This window comes from Aptenodytes patagonicus, chromosome 20 (assembly GCF_965638725.1).
Source record: "Aptenodytes patagonicus chromosome 20, bAptPat1.pri.cur, whole genome shotgun sequence".
Classification (NCBI taxonomy): domain Eukaryota; kingdom Metazoa; phylum Chordata; class Aves; order Sphenisciformes; family Spheniscidae; genus Aptenodytes; species Aptenodytes patagonicus.
Genome location: NC_134968.1, coordinates 3,987,693 through 4,005,196, shown reverse-complemented (window position 1 = coordinate 4,005,196; position 17,504 = coordinate 3,987,693). Strand labels below are relative to the sequence as shown.

The window sequence follows — 17,504 nt, the reverse complement described above, 5'->3', positions numbered from 1 at the left end:
ATCCCAGCTATTTAGCAAATAGATTGTGAAAGCTGATTTTTGTTTTGAGGGAATAGATTTTTATCACCTTCAAAATAACTGACCATCCTTATTTTAATCGGGTGCATGTGTCCCAGCCTTCACTGAAGCAGACCAGATTCTAAGTCTTCGTACGTCGTACAGTTTCAATCCAGTCTGTTGTCAGCTGTAACTGGTTCTTTTCATCTTTTGTAGTAAATGTCAGGTGAGGAACTGACAGTTCTGAAGGTAACGATTTTCCATTTATCCGCAGTCTGTGTAATACATGAGTGGATACTTACTGCCTGTGAATGACCGTTGCTGTCAATCCAATTTAAAATCTGTTCTTTTCTGCACTTCTGGAGGGATTCTGCCTGTATAATTTATCTGTAGATTATAAAGGATAGAGTGGCAGTGAGTTAAAGTCTACATTCAATTTATTAGTTGTATTTTAAATATTTGATCATGGTGAGGCTAAAGATTCAATACCAACGTGATATGGTATGATTATGCATTACAAATGACTGCAGTCTTTGAAATGGATCAGATGGAAAAAAAATCCTTACATTTGTGAGAAAATTATAGCTACGCATATACTGCATTTCAAGCCTAAATACCATGCGTTGTTTACGATCTAGGAAAGGAATATAAGCCTCCAGACAGGAAAGAGAAGAGAAAGATTAAGATCATCGCCTTGGTAAACATCCACAGTAGCTGGGGTGAGGCAAGAGCAGGAGGTGTACCTGGGCCAGAAGTGCTGCCTGTGGAACAGACAGCCGAGGTGTGGAGACGGTGCAGCCGTGGTCAGTGGCAGAGGACCTGTGCTTACCAGTGTACCTCCTGGGGTGTCTCTTCTTTCCCTGCCTGGTGGGGTGTGCTGTGTACTATAGGATGAGATGGCACGTAGCTAAGCTATCATAGCACTGAAGGTACAACTTTGGATTGCTCTTGTCGTGTTTTAAAATCTTGAGCTGCCTTCAGCTCTCGTTCACAGAATGAAGCTTTCAGTACTTGATTCCCTTTCTTGCACTCCTTCCTGCACATGCATGAAGAAACAAAGCTGAAATAAGAGCGTGAAAAGGCATCCTGTGTAAAGCAGGTCATGCCTTTATTTACTGTAGTACTTTCACTCTGTTTATGCAATGAGCTTAATGCTGCTTCAGGTGGAATGAGGCCTTATGTTTGTATGCATACATCTGCCACGGCTGTATTCTTTGTCATTCCTCTGCCTGTATTCCCCATTGAACCAGATCTCGAAAAATATGCCAAACATCTGGTAAAATCAGGACTCTGAGTTTATTTTAAAATACTTGTTCATGGGTGTTACAGATGTGCCAGGTGGTGATCACTGTTGAAAATCTGTCCCTAATTTATTATGTAAATTATTCCATTAGGTTAAATGGGTCCGCTTGTAAGTTAGCATGCTACCTGGTATGAGTTACACTGGTAGAATCCATCCTGGTAAGATGTACACATTTGACTAAATTATATTTACATTCTCTGCGCTCTTTATGTGATGGTCATCCCCCTGTGAGTCATCTGAATGCATTCCAGGTTATGTGGGAATCTCTTTGTGGCAAAATGTTGATTTAATGAATTTTGAGCGAGAGAAACACAACATCAAAAGCCAACACGCACAGGAAATAAGTGACTGGAAAGGAGAGCGCTTCATCTAAGGGGAAAAAAAAAAAAGAAGAACCAGGACAAATATTTATCTACTGTTTTGTTAAAGGATTCCTTTTCTTCTGAGACATGAAGAAATCGGTGTAAGACAAACATGCTAGCAGCTACTATCCGTGTTAGCTCCTTTTTGTGCTCAGTATGTCAAGGAAAGAAAAAAAAGATTTATGACTCATTGTTTTCCAAGGATGCTGCTTCCTCTGCAGATATTTACAGGTTGTTTTTTAGGAAAACTTAGTTTACAGACTGCCCACTGAATTTCCATTTTTATTGCAGGGTCATATTATTACTGCATAATTCATCATATAATCACATAGGTTCTGCATTTAATGCTTGATTAAGGAAAAAATGCATTAGCTACTCTTTTATATTATTATTGTCTTTTACCATAGATCTTTAAGGTAATGTAGCGATGCAGCCTGTATCTCTGTCTGTTGGTAAGGCTGGTGTTCTTCAACCCCATTGCTCAGTTGAGACTGGAAGGTGTTGACGTCCCCTCATGTAAGCAGTCTTCTCTCTTCCATTCTAGAAACATGGCTGTTGGTCTAGAAGAGCTCTAGAGTCTTCTTTGGAGCAGGAACCTGACATTTTGTACTGAAATAGCCTAAAAACAGCCTCAGGGTCATACTGTCACTTTAAAAATTAACGCATCAAGCATTTAACACCCAGTAAGTACTGCAAGTGTTACTTTCAAAACTGAAAGCTATTTTCATTTGGAAAGTGTTCCAAAGCTTGACAGTGTTTCCCACACATTCGTACTGTCTTCCAGCTGGAAAAATTTGGAAAATAGTAGTGAAGTGTGTGCGTATGTCAGGAGGGAAATCTCACTCTACAAAAGCCTGAAAACATGTTTGGAAGCAATCTTTTTCCAAGTACAGTTGAAATTAAAGGAAATCTTATTTTCTAATAAAAATGTCTTTGTCAAAAATTTCTGACCTCTTCAAATTGTTCTACCAGTGGTGAAGCATGGAGGAGGGAAAAAGAATTTGCTTTTCCTATTTCCTCTAAACAACAAACCAAAAGACTGTAGAAAATGACATTAAAACAAGGAAAACGGTGTTAGAATCGCAAAGCCAAGGATTTACGCAATAGGAGATGAGGGAATTGAGGCTCCCATTTGATTTTATTCATTACTTATGCCTGAGCTGTCTTCGACATGGGCCCCATTTTCTTTTGCATCACCTATTGGGTTGTTATTAACACCAAGGCAAAGTATGCATGAAACACATAAACATTACTTCTTTAGAAATGCTATAAGTTTACTGCACAAGAATAAGTAACTGCATAAAGCCGAGGGAACAATGCATTGGACTCATGTCTTCGAGCTGTTATCTTTTCATTGTACTTTTAACTTGTGTGCCTGCAGTTGTGTGTTTACACTGTGCTGTCAAAAGCCCCAGCAGCGGAGCTGTGGTATTTTCAATGGAGCCGTGGCAGACGTAGCTAAATTACCGGTGTAAAGAACCTTTGGCTTTTTTACAGTACTGAATAGGTTCGTCATGAACGCTTATCAAAAATAGCATCTGGAAGGCCAGTTGGAAGCAAGGAAAAAGGGGAGGACCTTTACTGCATGTGAATACAGTTGTTAGCTGAAAGGCAAAAATCTCTTTATATTGACAGCTCCCACCCTCAGTGACTGTCCTGACAGCTCAGCAACACTCATCTGCTCAGCTCTCTGTTTCAGAAACCACGATTTTTAGTCCTGTTGTTGCCGATGAGGTTAATGCATGGCTCACGGTAATGGCAAGTGAGCTCTTGAATATTCCCCAGAAGGTTTAGCGTTTGTTTTATAAATAGAGAGAAAAACAAAAGGGAATGTTGCTAAAATGATCCTTTGTATTATAAACAAATGCAAACTGCTGTGGGAGCTCTGGTTGGCTTTGATGGCCAGTTGTAGCCTCAGAAGCAGGTTAATTTGCCCCGCTCTCACCTATAGGTGTCACTGCTGTGAATTAAACAAACTATAGGAAATGTCAACGGCAACTGAATAAACAAGCTGCGTTGAAATAGTGTTGGCTGAATAAATGACTAGTTTAATGGCATCCACGGGAGAATGGCTTTGTCGATACCAGTAATACTCCAGTATCGTAAATAAGGAGAGTTTAGGACTAGAGTATCAGCATTTGTCAGATTATGGATTTTTCCTGTGTTGAAAGGGAATATAAAAGAGCCAATATCGATGCAGGACAATTAAAGCATGGTTTGCATGGCTAGGAGGCACAGGATGAAGAGCGGGTTGCACGGTGTTGCCTTTATCATGTGGCAAAGGTAGAGCTTACGTTGGGAAGACCTAGTGCCTAACCTTAGCCCATGTAATCTCTGTCCCTTCTCTGGGAAAATTACCTCTGGGTTTTTATGGCCAGCTGTAAACGTGTGTTTGAGAACTTACTTTGGAGAAATGTCCCTAACTTCTGAAGCTTGCCTGTAGGGAAAGAAATTAGCATTTATTTTATTTAGCCATTATTGTCTATTTATAGGATGGCCATTCAAGTACCCCTACCTGGTATACAGTAGATTTAAAAAAAAAAAAAAAAAAAAGCTAATTAACTAAGTAACTGGAGCAAATCAACTATTAGGTAAGCAGGGAAGGTAACGCTGACAGAAACCAACAACAGGGGCGAACAATTAAGCAGATGGACAGTTCTGCAAATGACTCTGGAATTTACAGTGGGAAATGTCTTTCGAAGGTACGGGGGTTTTGCTATTTATTTGAATGGAGCCAGGATTTCACCTTGAGCTTTTGAGGCCAACAGGGACCATGGATGTATCTAGTGTCACCTCTTTAAAAACCTGCGTACTACAGGGTAGAATGGCTTACCTGGGATGCAAAACCCCTGGAGAAAAGGGTTCATAGGGTGCAAAAGCAGGAAGATTGGGCTAAGGTAGTCTCTGATTAGGATCATCCAACCCTTTTTCTTGTGTGTTTTTTCTTGTTCCTGTATGAAGGCGAGGAAAAGGTTATGCTGTGCCCTCAGTCTAATATGGCTGAAGCTACGTAAGCTGTGAGAAAGATTAATTTGAATATAATCATTCTTTTCTGTACTGTGATACAAATGGTTTTTAAAGCTTAAGCACTTATTTTTAGGATTGACAATACACAGCTCTCTTTATTGACCCACAAAAAATGTAAAAATGGATGGGGATTGTGCAGATGTATGTGAATAATTCTTGGCAAAACCTGTTATATGTTTCTCAAATGCTAAACCTTAAGACATTTCACTCTTTCTCTCATTTCCAGCTACACGTTTTGCTGCACTTAATCTTTTTTTTATATATGAGATCATTCTCAAATATTGCAGTTTGTAAATGGTTTTCCTGGTGCTGGGCTTTTTTTATTTCCCCTTTTCTTTCTCTTAAAGCTTCTTGAATGTCATAAATATTATTTCTATAGTTGAACTCAAAAGTATTGCTAGAATTAACAATTTCTGTGTCCTTAGTCATTTGCTGCTGTTGTGCTATGTCCTTACTGGTGGACCGTGCAAAGTGTGTTTGAAGAATGTTTTCCTCTTTAACTTGCTCAGATATTTTTCTGTTCATGTACACAGGTTTCATAGCTGAAACTTCCAGCGTGTTTTGAAAGCAGCCAAGAAGGAACTTTAATGGCTCTCCTGGAAGTCGTTCAAAAACCGCTCCCATTGACTGCATCGGACATTGTATAAGGCCCCAAAAGCAATTTCCAGGGAGGTATAAGGTAAGGGATGATAATTTGAATACTGAAAGCCTGTATTAAGAATGCTTTTGGAAGGTGACATTAAAACTTCTAAGTGTATCTTTTTGCCATACAAAAAATGTATCTAAATCTTAAACTTCCTGGGTCAGTTCTTTTCTGTGTTAGTTTGTGTCCAGCATGAATTGTACCCTGCTCTCTGGCTTTCCAGAAATTCTGGTACCCAGCCATTAGCTTAGATAGCCTCTTTTCCCCAAGGTGTAAGAATTATCTGCCTTACGCTCGAAAGAGTAATAATTGAAAAAATATTTCTAACTCCAGCAAAAACTGGCCCTGTGCGCCTCTCGGTGAACCTCCTCTCTCCCATAAATCCGACTTGGGCTCCCTGTACTTCCTGCCAGGGTCTCAACTGTCCTCCTCCAACAAAGAAAAATCATCCTGCTGCCTCGACAAATGACTGCTTCTCATCAGAGTCGCTCAGACTCTGAGATGTTTTTTTTACATTTGCTTACTTTTCCTATTCTAATAAATCCAGCCTTGATCAAATCATCTCACCAAGCTACAAGGAGTCTCCATTTATTACCCACATGTAAGGAACAAAGCAGAGAGAATGGTCCACCAGGACACGTTGAAATCACAGCTTATTCTCTATAGGAATATTCTAGTTCCTGCTCAAATCTGAGTTCTTAAGCACTATTTCAGGCTTCTTCCTTTCAGGACTACCTTAGCTTTAAGCTCTTGAGTGCTTTGATTTTGGGAATTGGTTGGTTTTCTGCCCCCCCCCCCCCCCCCCCCCCCCCCCCCCCCCCAAGTTAATTGTTCTCACCTTTAATTTAATCTTCTGCACCCAAACTTTTTCAGGACACAACTCCTGAAGCTATTGTTCCAAAAGCTGGACTACAAGGCTAGTTTTGCCTCCCAGGTCACACTCTTCTGCAGGTTTATTAACAACATGACCTCAGGAACACTTAAACAGTCAATCATTAACTCAATATTAGAATGTAAGCCACCTCTGCTGGAAATTATTGTCTGAGGGTAGACAGCCTAAGAGGTAGGATAGAGACAAACTTCAAGCACTGTCCATAGAAGAGCGTAACTGTTAAGTGGTTATACTCTCAGATCTCTAGATATAAGGACTCATCATGACCAATTCAGGGTGACCTTTGTCAGCCACCGGTCCAGTACCCCTGCTGCTCTGGAGTAGCAGGAGTCCTCAGCATTTCCCTAACATGGGCAGTTTATAAATTTCCTGTTTGACTTTGCCTTGGTCTTGCCTTTCCCCTTGTTCCAGCCTCTGCCTTTGAGCTGACCATATTATGGTAGTGTTCTTTGTTTTGGTACAGTCAACGTTCCCTGTGCATCCTGATTATGGGTGCTTGTCACAACAAATCAGACAGATCGCCTCTCCTTCATATAGTGGCCTGGCTGCTGTTTTTCATTCAGCAAAAGAGTGTGAATGATCTCAATCTCTTATAAAAGTGAGCATAATTTGGGGTGTGGGGAAAGTGAATCTACAGGAAAAACAGGCTGGTTTTTTACTGTCTTTCTCTTGATTCTGACTGGAACAAACTGGTCAGGGGTGTTTCTTGTCTGTTTGAGCTCCAGATGAAGAAATGATGTTTATTCTCTCTTTGCACATCGCCTAGTCAAGGGAAGTGTCTTTATTCCGCAAGTGGCAAAGAAAAAGATACTATCTTTTCATTTTGTATACAAGGAGGTTCCTTGGTGGAAGAGGAATTGTTCCCTTGGATTATTTCCATCTCTGTGTGCTTAAAACTCACTTTTACCATGTCTCATGCTCTGCCCAACTTTGTTGCTTCTGTGCTATACCCTGTTGTTTCCTCATGTCCTTTACTCACAGTTCAAGTAAAACTTGAACTCTCAGTGTTCAAGTCCTATTTGAGAGACAAGAATGCTGTTGGACAAGCGTTTTTGCACCTCTGGGAGAAGTGTCCTAGTGTCATATGGGCTTTAAAATCAAATCAAACTCTTGATAATACTTCGTGCATGCAGTCTGTCTTTATAAACATGTGGAGTGTATGTCTGTTAGCCCTACTTTACAGATCTCTATACCGTCCTGGTCTTCTACCTACCTTCTCAAGACTTGTTCTTACCCTTGGGGAAAAAAAATCTACATACTGTGTTGACATTAGCTGAAAAGGTAAATACTGAGCACTTCTGAAAATGTTGGCTTCTCCTCTGCATCTGTGTTGTTGCTATCCTTTGGGCTGTACTGCCTCCACTAGCTAACTCTTTCTTTCTTAAAAGTCTTTCTTCTTAAAAGATTTAAGTCTGTCTTCCTAGATCTGCTCCTAAAGTCTTTCTTAAATAGGAAGAATTATTCGACAGTACAAATCTATAAAAGAAAGAAATGAATTCAAGCAAGAAGTTGACTGATGTTTCTTGTGAGGCGCTGTTGTTGTTGAGTTTGATACTTGCACTAAAAGAAGAGGTGGAAAAAATATGATGACCTTCTGCTATGGTGACTGAGTATAGAAACATTCTTAATTCCAAATTGGAGTGGATACAAACAGCAACTCCACTTACCGAGCCTCCTCGAGGGAAGCAGTTTGCAGTATGCCCTTTCACAGGAGAGGAGGAAACCTGGCTGGCATTAATTCACGCTTTCTAGACACAGCAGCCAGTCTCTTTCCTTTAGCTTATGATGTTATCTTTGGGCAAAGTCACTTGTGCCACAGTGCATTGAAGGCATTGTATAAAGGACATTGCATTACCATATTGTCATGAGTTTAGAGTGTTTTATTGCAGCAGAGAGATTATTAGGAAGTTCCTAGGAAAAAAACGCAGCTTCAGCTGCATCAGGTCCAGCTGACAGAATAGCAGATGTGCCCACGGCTATGGCTGCGGTGAGAGCTATCAAATAGTGGTGTCATTGTTTATGGTGTTTTAGGGGTTTTTTTGCCACTTTTTTTCTTTTTCTTTTGCCATCTTGTTTTCTTTTTTCCTTTTTTCCCTTCGTACTACCATCCTGGCTCTGCCAGAGTACTTACTTTCAAATGCCGTCAGAACATCCAGTGTAGCAACACTTGTCATAGGTACAGTGATCATCCTTGATCACAGCACTGTGTTGGAGCTATGGTTGGGTGTGGGGGTTGGTTTTTTGGTTTTGTTTTTTTTAATGTGCTTGAAAATGGCATGCAGACTACTGGTGCATTACTAGTTTTTTACAACATGAATAAAGTAGTGTGCTGGTTTTGGCTGGCACAGAGTTAATTTTCTTCCTAGAAGCTAGTATGAGGCTGTGTTTTGGCTGTGTGGTGCTTAGTTGCTGGCTGGGGTTAAACCATGACAAGTAGTCACTTCAGTTCCTGACAACACACAAGCATTTGTTAATGCTTAAGTTTCCTGAAGACCTTATTTCATTAGACAGAGCCTCCTCACACTCTGTACCCGTTCTGATTAGAGCAGTGATTTTTGAACTCTTTTTATAAAGAGTTCAGAAATGTTCCAGTGGTGATGCTGGTCCCTTGAGAAATGCCATGTAAGCAGGCTGCTGCACGGACTCGTCTGTAGAGGCTGCTGCCTGTTATGGGGTTGCCAAATCCACTAGCCCGATAGTCGAGGCTGCTGCGGCTCCCTCTTCCCAGGTGCAGCCAGCAGCGCTGGGAGGAGCAGGTCTGGGTGCTCTGTTTCTCCCGTTAGCTCACTGGAGGGGTTCTCTGCCTGTCAGTTTTCCTCTGTGCTCCTTTCTTTATGTGGAGGTGAGCATTTTATCACATAACCCAACACTGTCTATGTAGATATGCAAAGCTCCTCCATGTAAAAGAAAAGCACTTGCTTAGTTATCTTCTGCAATACCTAGACATCCGTGGTCACGAGGACTACAGTAAATGGCCATAGGTTGAAAACCTCAGACTGAGTTGCATCGCCAGGAAGAGTTACTAACCATCGGCCTTTCTCAGCTGTACAAGTCATGCTATAACCTCTAACAGTTCTTGCCGCCTCTCTGCTTAGAGTTATCCGATTACTTATTTAAAAGACTTTGTGGAAGAAGAGTCAGGAGCTATATGTATCATTGCACGTATGCCTACATATTTCAACATAAGAGTGATGTGGAGGTTAGAGTACCGATAGCAGCACTGAGTGCCCAAAGCTGACCAAATGTTTTCTGTACTTTTCTTGCTGTGCTTTGCTTGAGTAATCAGGACAATTCTCTGTTAGGCATAAAATGAAAGTAAATGATTAGAATAAAGATGTGCTGAGCTACTTGACAAGACTTGAGTACAGGGTACAGAATCTGTGGGTGTTTGGCACAGCCCCAGCACTGCAGATATTTTAGCTCTTGCTTATTTTTGATTCTGTTCAAATATGACTTACCTTAAAAAAATTAACTGCAAAGTATCTGATGTTACACAACAGATACTCATAATGGAAAAAATGGGATGACAAAGCTATAGGCACAAGTTGTAGGGCTCAAGTGGTGTTCTGAATTATCCGGGCTTCAGCTCATTCTGGAGCACTCAGGCAATAATTGGTTGCATACAGAGTGGTTTGTTCTGTCAAAATACCCTCTTTCAGAGAAGAAACCCACAGAAAGGCTTTAGACAGCCATGCTGCCATTGGTTCTGCTTGCTTATAATCCTTTGTCGATTTCGGAAGCAACTAGGACGGGATGCTGAGGAAAGCAATAATATTCCCAGAGGGATTTACGCATGGAAATCCTTCCTAGGGACAGCGCAGCAGAGCACCTCTAGTACATCTCTTCCAGTTCAGTACCCAGCCCCCAAATTCCCTTTTCTCGGGATCCCTGCAAGATGACACGGTGATGTAGAAACTGCATCCCGTATTTTTTTGCATCCTAAGGGATACATTTACTTTAGGTGAACATTTCACTCACTCGCTCTGCTTCTGGCTAAAATCGTAGTGAAAGGGACTGAAAGCTGTGGCAGAGAGCCCTTCCCATCCCAGGATGCATTTTAATGCAGATAGTTTGGAGATATTCTTGGGATCCTTTGCCAGGAGCAGGCACACAGCGAGTCTGGTGGTAGCAGAAGCAATCTGTAGCTCCCCAGGGCTGCCTAGTTAAGTTGTAAGTCCATTACCAAACTTTGTTTCTCAGTTGCAGGTCTAGGCTGCAGGCTTCACATCTGGAGCAAGAGGAAGAAATGACTCTCTCATGTGTGGGCTGCTGTTAAGTATCAGTGCAAAAAACAAGAGATGAGAAAGAGACAAGGGTTGGGATAATAACTGCTAGCAGACAGCTGGGATCAACTGAAGTAAGGAAACCCTTAAAAAGGAATTGCAGCATCAAAGCATCATTTTTCACTTTGTAAATTCAGCTCAAGTATGTCTATAATGTCATTCGTCCTGAAGATTTGGATTCCTGTGCCGCATCACAGAGTGCTAACGTCTCTAGCAGAGGGATCTATCACCGAACTGTAGGCATCTCTAGGGTGTAGAACAACAACAGCTTGATGGTACACAACAGCAGTTCAGGAAAGCGTAAGAAAGAAGTTTCAGTAAAATAACAGAGCAGTTAGGAAGGACTGTAGGAAGGGTGTACAAACAGAACACAGCATAATAGGCCAAGCAAGCTGCATCTTGATCACGTTTGTGCCTTTAGGATACACGATTCTGAAAAAAATTGCCATTAAGTGTTATCAGTACCACACTGGGGTGAACACACAAGCTTTGCAGATCTTTATGGCCATCACCTGGTGACAGGAAGCTGTCAAATGAGAAATGCAGTGACGGTTACAGTAGATGCTGAAGAGGAACAGTGAAAATGATGAGCATTCTCATGAAAGGAAAGGCCCACACCCCCTTTCGTAACAAGAAAATCTTTTGAGTGTAGCCCACACATGGTTCGGAGGCAGCTGCTTTGCTGATTATTGCAAGCCAAAACGTTGTATCAGTACACACCTACTTAACAATACCAGTCGGGTTAATGAAGAGAAGGTTACCTTTCGGTTCATAGGCCTTTTGAAAAGTGGAATAAACAACAATCTTTATTCCCTTGGGAGAAAAAAAAGTGCAAATTCTGCCAGCTGGTTTGTAATATGAGAGTGCTTTACATGGTGTATTTTCACAGCTGCCTTATCAGTTTCCTAAAATGAATCAGGGTGGAGCAAACAGTTTAGGAATGTCATGAAAAAAGGATTTGGAGCTTTGCTGCGGTTCATGATAATGATGCCCTCTTGGGATAGCGTATCAGAGTTGGAAGATCCTACTGGAGATAGGAATAATGCTTTTAAAATATTCTCACACAAAATTCAGCAGCTATTGTGTCTAAATGGAGACATCCTCTTCGCTCTTCATGGTAGTTTGGCTTGGAGCAATTTTCGGAGGGGAGGCATTTCCACATCTCCTGCTGTGAGATTCACTTCTGCAAAATGTGGCAGTTTCTGTCACTGTAACTCGTTTCAGTGGGAGCTGAGGGATCTCGAAACTTTGTGGACCCGGGCGCTTGCTAGATCTTAGTTGAGATCATCAGCTCCATCTAAACCAACCGCTAAAGGTCAGGTCTTTCGCCCACTGAGGACGCTGGGAGAACCCTGACTGATTTCAGTGGGTTCAGCATCATGAACTAAAAACCAGACGTATGGGGAAGGAAGCGTTTCAGTGCTGTTACATCCAGAAAAAGTTACTGTGCTGTTTCCCCTTCATCAGCGTTGCTGTTCAGTTAACAAAATAACTGCTCAGACCAGTGCTCTCATACAGCGCTTTGGATTTTGGTGTAGGCAAGCAATAAAAAAAAAAAAACCTATACTGATTTATTGTGTGAGTTGCACAGGAGACATGCTCTGCTGGAAAAGAATCTGACACGTTCTTTTAGCACTGCTAGGGGTTAATGCAATACATAGGACTATTTTAGCAGTTTCACTAAATATCATTCATTCCATCACCGCTAAAAGTTAGTGTATCTGACAGAAACAGAGTGAACCAAAGCTTTTCCCTTTCATAAAAATGACTATGACTAAAACTGTGCTCTTTAAAATACAGCATATTAAATCAACTTATCAAACCTCTGACAGTTTTACTTTAAGTAGCCTTACTTATTTTGTTGGCTTGTAAAATACTTATTGCTGCTTTAGAACTGGTATTTTTCCGAAGATTTCCCAAGTCTGATTGTGAAGGTGAGCGATGTCACCTTCCTTACAGATACCTCAGGTGTCTGCTGCAAATTGTTTCAATGGTCTACCAACACATGCGCGAAAGAACATACATGATTTACGTCAACTTTATAGTGTCCTGAGTTAAATGTTTTAATGATAAGATTCATGATCATCTGGGAGAAACTTTTAGAGTTAATAATTTTCCATATACCTGAAAAGCTTAAGACATGCTGATCTAGAAAATAGTAATTTGCAGCAGGCCGTGTGTCTTACTTGTGTGTGTGTCTTACTTGTCCTGTGTGCAAAATGCTACTGCTCCGATTCCTAAGTTGCATCTGTTTTCATAGGCCTGCTATGAATTTCACAAGGAATATCTAAGTCGTTACCCCAGTACCCCAAATCAGGCCCAACTGTATCGATTTTATTTATGACAAATGCTTACTGTTCTTACAGGTCTCCATTGATGGTGACATCACGGTCTTTACACACAGTCCACTTCAGTACTTAACCATCCTTGCAATTAGAAAATTAGTCCTAATTTCCAGTCGGAATCATCCTTGCTGCATTTTAAGCCCTTGTCCTGTTCACTGCAGTCATGGAGAACAAACAGTTCCTCGCGTCCCCTATTGACCTTTGCATACATGAAGGTTCTTGTCGTCATCTTGTCTTTAGGCTAAACACGCTAATTTGCTCATCCTCTCAGGGGATAAGAGGATAGGCAGAAAATAACACAGAAACTTGGTTGTCTTTTTCTGGCACTTCAGTTTGGACAAGATTTATTAGTAGAAGTAATGTCTTTTCTTAAACTGATTGGAGTATCTAGAACTGTGAGGCAAGCTTTTGGGGTGCACAACCCCTTTAACAGCAAACTTTGTCTGAACTCTGCAGAAGTAGCGAAAGGTTTTTTTTAAAAAAAAAAAAGGAAAAGCTTTTCTAATTTTTCCAGCTATACTAATTGGCCAATGAGTCTTGTCCTGCCTGTGTCTTGAGACCATCACAGCAAAGTACCAGTCCCTATATAGTATCCTTCCAGAATGCTGGAACATAAATTACAAAGGATAATGTGCTGGAATTTTAATTAATGGACAGACAAACTGGAAATGCAGTTTTAGCTGCTGTCAGTGTATCTTTACCTTTATTCAAGACCACAAACATCACATGTAATCCAAAATCGTTACAGTAGCCCTGAACACAGCCTGTAAAGGGCTGTGCCAAAGCTGTAGAAAATGGTGTGAAGCTTTTCCTACCCCAAACGAACATTTGTCTGATTGCCATCTGCAGTCATTAACAGTGATCTTGTGAACTCTTTAAAAACGGAGCTAAGTTGGTCCTGGCATAATTGAACGGGGAAATACCAAAAGCTGGTATTCTAGTTTGGTCTAGTGTATATCCAAATTCTGGCATCTTTTGTCTACAAAGAGCATACTAATTCTGTAACGTTAACAAAGCAGAAGGTACCGTTACAAGGATTTTTCTTTGTTTACAGCTGAGTGCTGTCCACCCTCCGATAGGCATACCCCAGTGTGCCAGAGGTACCTTATTTCAGTCGAGACGTTATCTTGATCACATGCAATCGTGAAAGCTCCTGTAGTGCCTCTCAAGAGGAAAATGGTGAGATTGGTGTTGTTGCCAAACTATGATCTGCATAAATACATCCTCTCTTTCAAAATTGCCAATTATAGTTTGACGTACAATGTTCTTTTAATAATGGGTGTTTTCTGTTAAACAGACACAGAATTCTGGACTGAGGCGTGTGCATCTGGTTGGTGGATTAAGGAATCTCACTCAGCTACCTATTTTGAAAAAGAAAACATGGGAAAGCATCAGGCAGTGTTTGAAAAGTTTTAGGGTAGGAGGAAACACTGGCCGGACAGGGGACATGATCCTCCTACTTAAAAGCACTCCTTGCTTGCTGCTACCCAAACAACACTCTAACAGCTTATCTAGCACCCTTCTTTCACAATGCCATTTGTTGCGCTATTTTTTCAGTTCTCACTGAAAATTTCTTGAGGACAGTGGGCAAGACCTTCCGCGAAGGGTCTCTGATCACGCAGCATTAGATCCTTCTGGAGGTCAGTAACGTCCCATTCTGACAGACCTTCGGCGCACGGCTCATCATCTCTTGGCCAAACATCTTTTCACTTCATCCAAGACTGTGGCTTTTTTCTGTACTTCCATCTGCTGCAGGAGGGGAATGGGAACGGCTGTGAGTTGTTTCCTGTTACAGGCAGGACCATTTGATGGAGGTTTGATGTGCTGTGGCATATGTCGCCAGCTCTTTGTTTCTACATAGCCTTTTACATTCTTTTTCTCAGGGTCGAAGGGAGTTTTGGGGTTTGGTTATACATATTTCTGAAGAGACAGAGCTCTGCAAGCAGACAAAGTTTTGTCTCTGTTGGCTTCTATTATTGAAAGAACTAGAGCCTGGGTATTAATTCTGAGATTCCCAAAATGCAGTTCCTTTCATGTTGCCTGGTCATCTTACTCCAAAACAGGTGCATACAGGAAAATGAAGCTATTTTTACTCATCCTGTTACTCGTTTCTTCTCCAAAGCTCTGTTAGCAAGCCCCAATTGCAGCCATTGCTCAGATGAAGGGTAATGCTGGTGTGAAAATGCAACCCTGGTGGTAGAAGGGTCATGAAGCACACGTTTATTTAGATTTAGACAAATGAGAGTCAGTTATCCACAACTCAAGGTGCTTTTGCCAAAAATGGCAAAAATTAAAATTAAACAGCCAGCAAAACAGAAATCTCCCATTCCTTCTGCAAAAAAACAAATCTATTTCAAAACTCCCCAGGCTACAGAAATAGATATGCCTTTCATTAGTTACTGAAGGGATGGCAGACCCTGTGTTCTTTTAGACTGCTGAAGTGTGAAGAAAATTAGTATATCACATTACAAGATTACACTAGAATATTTTCTCCACGGGCATATACTTCTTAGATAACAAATATTGTAAGCAATATTTAGTTTTTACATGGTCACACTTAATAGAATCCATCTAGGAGATGATCTGATGGCATATATGATTTAAGAGACCAAGTGGTTTTTTTATCTTCCTGTAGGGATTCTGGCTATTTAAGAGACAACATCTCATTTATTACAGCCAAATTTTTTCTTTGCTGTTGTGCAAACGTCGTGTCAGCTTGCAGTACAAACACACAAAACATAAAGAGTTGATTGAGGCTTTATGTGAATTTTTTGGCTCCCTAGTTCACCAAAGAGATGTTTGAACAAGTGGTTGTAACGCTAAGATGTCACAAGGTGTGGATGTGACCAAAATGGAACTTGGGTTGGATTTCTGGACCAAAGTCAGGAATGGTGATCCTGAAAACTCCCCCCTCGCCCCTTGGCTCATCTTTGAAGACTTTAAATACTATAGGTGATTTGTGTTGATATTCTTGAAACACCTATATTTGTGCTTCTGGGTAGGCACAGACCAACCCAGTCTTATAGGTCTGGGCAGTTTGGTGCTTTATTTATACCGAAGCCTGAACAGCCGGGATCCAGAACTAAGCGGGCCTGTGTGTCCCAGACGGCGTTTTCAGAGCAAACCCCCTATGTTCCAGCAGGATCTGGCTCCTTGCAAAATGCAGGGGAGGCTGTCATTGGTGGAGAACAAGGCTGCTTTCTTTTCAGTCCTCTCCTCTGCCTGAGGGACTTCAGACCCAAGTATTGACTTGAAGAAGTCCCCTGCCTATGTGGGTTCTCACTCAGAAGGCACCCAGCTGATATTCGTACACTGTACACAGAGCCTGCGTGTGTAGCATAAAGACTTAGGAATCACATGTGCCTCGGGAGGTCCTAAAGCCACAAACGTTGTTGGCTGCCACAGGACTTGGGGGAACCTTTCTACGCACCTGCCCGTGCTGAAGCATCCACTTTTGGCCATGGTCAGATAGGGCAGCGTGGGAAACGGACCTGGCACGATTGCTCTGGTGTTCTCACAGGTGACTAACACAAGTTCTGGATTGGACAAAAATGACTAAATATTTAGACACTGTGGCTCCTCTCTTCCCGTTTGGAAGCGGGTCTTTTGCCATTATCTCATTCCCTTTGACTTCTCAGCCCTGTACTGGAAGCGTCAGATCCTCCCTCTCTTTCACAAACCGATGTCTTGAAATCTGTTTTCTTAGGAATGATACGGGTACATATATAAAGCAGTTGACATCAGTTCTGAGAATATTTTCTTGTAGGTGGAACTATTATTCCTCCTTGGTACTGTAACTGTGCACAGAGTCAGTGATTTGCTATGCTAATAAGTTGCTGAAGGAAAAATAGGCATTATTCCGACTCTGTATTCCCCTCTAGTATATGTGGTTTAAAAAGACTAAAGGGCAACAGAATATAAGCAATTACAGAAAGCACTTCTGCTGGAAGTAATGAAAGAGACAGGAGGCTACAGATTTAGATGAAAATATTTCTGCAAGATTTCCCTACTGTGGTTTTTTTTTTAAAGTGCTTGTTGCACTGTTTTATGTGATGCCACTCTCCTATGAAAGCAAAACCCAAGGCCTGCAGTGATAGATGATATAGATGACATCGTCACTCACTCTGATCCAAGCTTAATTCCAGAAACTTGGCATCTTGTTTTATCAGCTCTGCTAACAAATACACATAAAAACCAAACCAGAGCTACCTCCAATTTTTATTAACACTTCCTAGGTAGGATTCTTTCTATCGCAATTTATTTTTTGTACAAGTAATTTTCCTGACTCACAGCTGAAGATTACCCTCTTGCTTAATTTATTTGGTCATTAATTTGGCACTGTGGGCAGATGTGATGTAAAGCTTGTAACCATTCTGGGGTTAGATGGAGGCAAGTAATCTGCACCCAGAAGGTTTAACAAGGCATCCATCCCAAGGGAGTGTAGATACTTTTAATTAATTTAATTAAAGGGAACATTCTGAACTGGACTAAAAAAATTATTTTGTTGACTAAGACCTAAATATTAGTTTTCTTAAAGGGAAATAATCAGATAAAAACCAAAATTGTTTACCATGTACTTTTTTGTGCAAAAATAACGTTGATTTTTAGTTTGATGAGAAAACCAAATTTCTGTCGCTATTATATTTCATTCA

General features: G+C 41.1%; 1 protein-coding gene across 1 annotated transcript in view; it reads left to right on the top strand.

Moving 5' to 3' along the window:
• The window catches only part of TANC2 (tetratricopeptide repeat, ankyrin repeat and coiled-coil containing 2), a 287,901-nt gene that overhangs the window by 14,026 nt on the left and 256,371 nt on the right, over window positions 1-17,504 (top strand). The window contains exon 2 of the mRNA XM_076356962.1: window positions 5,223-5,368. The gene's annotated coding sequence lies outside the window, so the exon portion shown is untranslated. The remainder of the gene's footprint in view (window positions 1-5,222; window positions 5,369-17,504) is intronic.